The following is a 4,730-nucleotide window of genomic DNA, read 5'->3' as shown; positions in this document are numbered from 1 at the left end:
TTACTCCCTCCACGAAATTTGTACTCCCCATTTTTTTTACTTCCAGTAAAAATCTCGTACGCAAAAATGGAATGCGGGCGAAGGGATAATGCCAATATGTGATCTCGCGCAAACTAATGTCGCGCTACCCCTCCATCCACCCCTTCCACCACCAAGACTAACAGGGGACAAGGGAGTAAAAGTTTCGTACACCTGGCATGGGAAGTTAAATTGCTCGTGTTAGGGTGGAGTAATTTATTCGTTATTTATTCGTCAGGGGAGTAACATTTTTGTACGAAATATTTACTCGGAACTCACCTGTCGTGGGGAGTAATTTTCTTGTGTAATGGGGGAGTACGTGTTTCGTAAAGGGAGTAACATTTTCGTACGGAATTTTTACTCCGGAGTAAAAATCTCGTGGGAGTAATTTTCTCGTGTTACACCGGGCTTCTGCATGGGATGACAGCACCTGTCCACTTTGACACGTAATCAAACTCAATTTGCCATAATTATAATATATAAATTAAGCAAAGAAATTCTCCTGTTGCAAATAAAGCAGCCCGGCTATTTACTTTTGGTAATATATGTCCAATGGGAAGAATGTTCCCATCCCATAGGAACGCTTAGACAGATCTGTGGTGGTGAACAAAATCGTTTACCCTGGAAGGACGGCATCTTTAAATGGAATCACTGGGCTCAACAACCTGAAGGCCATGGTGACATTAGGAACACAGCAGGGAATCAGAAATGATGGCAAAAAGTGTTTGGGATCAAGTTGGACAGGGCAGAGACCCGTTCTCATGCAAAGAGTGATGGGTGGGCAAAAAAGGAAGAAACCAATCATAAGGTCAACATGTGCACACAATAAACATCCTTTGCCCCCAGCAAAACGAAACTGCAATCTGATGAGGGGGCAAAACTGATGCTGAAAATATTTCGTCCGGAAAAAACAGATAGCCCTCAGGGTGAACAGATAAGATATCTGCGTTTTTGGAACTCTTTGTCCCTCTGTCTCTGTCTGTCTGTCTGTCTGTCTGTCTGTGTCTGTGTCTCTCTCTGTCTCTGTCCCTCTGTCTCTGTCTGTCTGTCTGTGTGTGTCTCTCTCTCTCTCTCTCTCTCTCTCTCTCTCTCTCTCTCTCTCTCTCTCTCTCTCACACACACACACACACATTTCAGCTTCTTGCGCTCTTTCATTACCCACATAAAGGTACGGGCGCGGCACTAAAAGGCTTAATGTTACAAACACCGGAATAGCTGCACACACATACCAAAAAAAAGCTAACTCTTATAATAATTCAACGATTTATAGTCTACTGGTCCAATACATTTAATCCCAACGGGTGCTCGGGTTAATCGGAAAATTCCATTTTTTTGCGAGTTTTAATGCATGTGAACATATCGAGAAAAATAATATTGTCAACCATTTACAAGTCAGTCCGGTCGGTTTTGATTGCATGTGACGCGGATGTGTATCAAAAGAATGCAAATCACGGCCTACGTTTGTACATGTCATAGTCTTAGCCTGTTTGGCTGCCGTGGCCAAGGAACTGGTGGGTAGGTTTTTTGCATGATGTATATTGTCTTTTCGTTTTGGGTAATACCGATTCACAGAACAACTAGTGTTATCACAGTCCTAACACTACAACTCAGGGTACAGAATTTTTTTTTAAGTAAGTTTGTGAAAAGTTAAATTAAAAACAGAGTGAAACACTCACTTGGAGGGGTAAAAATAAGGCAAATGTGCAATTATTCAGCGACAGAGGGGATATATATATATATATATATGCACTCTAACAAACACTCAACTTGAGTGGTTCGCAGCAGTCAAGCGACGGTCAGAGCAAAGCTACTGGCGGACTGACAAATCACCCACTGAGGTACGACAAAACTGCAACGGCTGCAATACGACCCACGACTGATAAAGACGAAAAAGGAGGAAAGCAGCTAGGTAAAAATAGGTACAGGTAATCAAACAGCATTCTTACCTGTGTCCTGGCTGACTCAGACAGGTCGGTAAGGTAAGTAGGTGTACTTTACACACACAGCCGGTCAACGCAAGGAGGCGATCGTAGCTCCGGCCCAGTAAAATCCAAAGTGCACAGAGTGAGTGAGACAGCCGTCTGGTTCTTTCTTTCCCGCTAATCGCTCTTTTCGTCAATGGCAAAAAGTCGATCACACCTCAATAATCCCAGTGGACTATAATCACCAGTCGGAGGAAGTTTCAATCTTGCGAAAATTAATTCATTGACTGGGGAGAGAGAACAAATTCTTGCTGAAACAAACACAGACACACGTGGTGGCTTCTACACACACGCTGAAGTCGCAATTCCCCTTGTTCTGACTGCACAACTACACGTGCTGACAGCACAAAAAGAAAGAATGACCCAAAAAATGGTAGCTGTCACTCAACGAAAAGTTGGGGGACACACACACACACACACACACACACACACACACCAAAAAATTCACACACTGGGCGCACAAAGTATCCACGACTCAGCGAAATCAATCCGGCAGTTAGAAGCGGAGAAGTAGTAAGGGGGCAAAAAAAGAAGCGAAGAAACCCCAGCCCTCACACCGGCTCACTGTGTGTCCGCGACTGACTGAGGCTTGCAAGGCGTAATGAAGGCAGGGGACACTCGCTGCACTCACTGGGCCAACTTCCACACTCCGCTTCGCTACCGTTTCCTCCATACTAACAAACGGGTTGAGCTGGGGGGGGGGGGGGGGGACACTCGCTGCTATCACTGGGCCAACTTCCACACTCCGCTTCGCTACCGTTTCCTCCATACTAACAAACGGGTTGAGCTGGGGGGGGGGGGGGGGGACACTCGCTGCTATCACTGGGCCAACTTCCACACTCCGCTTCGCTACCGTTTCCTCCATACTAACAAACGGGTTGAGCTGGGGGGGGGGGGGGGACACTCGCTGCTATCACTGGGCCAACTTCCACACTCCGCTTCGCTACCGTTTCCTCCATACTAACAAACGGGTTGAGCTGGGGGGGGGGGGGGGACACTCGCTGCAATCACTGGGCCAACTTCCACACTCCGCTTCGCTACCGTTTCCTCCATACTAACAAACGGGTTGAGCTGGGGGGGGGGGACACTCGCTGCAATCACTGGGCCAACTTCCACACTCCGCTTTGCTACCGTTTCCTCCATACTAACAAACGGGTTGAGCTGGGGGGGGGGGGGGGACACTCGCTGCAATCACTGGGCCAACTTCCACACTCCGCTTTGCTACCGTTTCCTCCATACTAACAAACGGGTTGAGCTGGGGGGGGGGGGGGGGACACTCGCTGCACTCACTGGGCCAACTTCCACACTCCGCTTTGCTACCGTTTCCTCCATACTAACAAACGGGTTGAGCTGGGGGGGGGGGGGGACACTCGCTGCAATCACTGGGCCAACTTCCACACTCCGCTTTGCTACCGTTTCCTCCATACTAACAAACGGGTTGAGCTGGGGGGGGGGGGACACTCGCTGCACTCACTGGGCCAACTTCCACACTCCGCTTTGCTACCGTTTCCTCCATACTAACAAACGGGTTGAGCTGGGGGGGGGGGGGGGGGGGGACACTCGCTGCACTCACTGGGCCAACTTCCACACTCCGCTTTGCTACCGTTTCCTCCATACTAACAAACGGGTTGAGCTGGGGGGGGGGGGACACTCGCTGCACTCACTGGGCCAACTTCCACACTCCGCTTTGCTACCGTTTCCTCCATACTAACAAACGGGTTGAGCTGGGGGGGGGGGGGGACACTCGCTGCACTCACTGGGCCAACTTCCACACTCCGCTTTGCTACCGTTTCCTCCATACTAACAAACGGGTTGAGCTGGGGGGGGGGGGACACTCGCTGCACTCACTGGGCCAACTTCCACACTCCGCTTTGCTACCGTTTCCTCCATACTAACAAACGGGTTGAGCTGGGGGGGGGGGGGGGACACTCGCTGCACTCACTGGGCCAACTTCCACACTCCGCTTTGCTACCGTTTCCTCCATACTAACAAACGGGTTGAGCTGGGGGGGGGGGGGGGACACTCGCTGCACTCACTGGGCCAACTTCCACACTCCGCTTTGCTACCGTTTCCTCCATACTAACAAACGGGTTGAGCTGGGGGGGGGGGGACACTCGCTGCACTCACTGGGCCAACTTCCACACTCCGCTTTGCTACCGTTTCCTCCATACTAACAAACGGGTTGAGCTGGGGGGGGGGGGGACACTCGCTGCACTCACTGGGCCAACTTCCACACTCCGCTTTGCTACCGTTTCCTCCATACTAACAAACGGGTTGAGCTGGGGGGGGGGGACACTCGCTGCACTCACTGGGCCAACTTCCACACTCCGCTTTGCTACCGTTTCCTCCATACTAACAAACGGGTTGAGCTGGGGGGGGGGGGGGGACACTCGCTGCACTCACTGGGCCAACTTCCACACTCCGCTTTGCTACCGTTTCCTCCATACTAACAAACGGGTTGAGCTGGGGGGGGGGGGGACACTCGCTGCACTCACTGGGCCAACTTCCACACTCCGCTTTGCTACCGTTTCCTCCATACTAACAAACGGGTTGAGCTGGGGGGGGGGGACACTCGCTGCACTCACTGGGCCAACTTCCACACTCCGCTTTGCTACCGTTTCCTCCATACTAACAAACGGGTTGAGCTGGGGGGGGGGGGGGGACACTCGCTGCACTCACTGGGCCAACTTCCACACTCCGCTTTGCTACCGTTTCCTCCATACTAACAAA

At 51.1% G+C, this 4,730-nt stretch overlaps 1 protein-coding gene across 2 annotated transcripts in view; it reads right to left on the bottom strand.

Annotated features, from left to right (window-relative positions):
• The window catches only part of LOC138952305 (papilin-like), a 293,828-nt gene extending 291,265 nt beyond the window's left edge, over positions 1 to 2,563 (bottom strand). For both annotated transcript variants that reach the window (XM_070323939.1, XM_070323942.1), the window contains exon 1: positions 1,965 to 2,563. The gene's annotated coding sequence lies outside the window, so the exon portion shown is untranslated. The remainder of the gene's footprint in view (positions 1 to 1,964) is intronic.
• Positions 2,564 to 4,730: the final 2,167 nt, after the last annotated feature.

Source organism: Littorina saxatilis, linkage group LG17, assembly GCF_037325665.1.
Source record: "Littorina saxatilis isolate snail1 linkage group LG17, US_GU_Lsax_2.0, whole genome shotgun sequence".
NCBI classification, from domain to species: domain Eukaryota; kingdom Metazoa; phylum Mollusca; class Gastropoda; order Littorinimorpha; family Littorinidae; genus Littorina; species Littorina saxatilis.
This window is presented reverse-complemented; position numbering and strand designations above follow the sequence as displayed.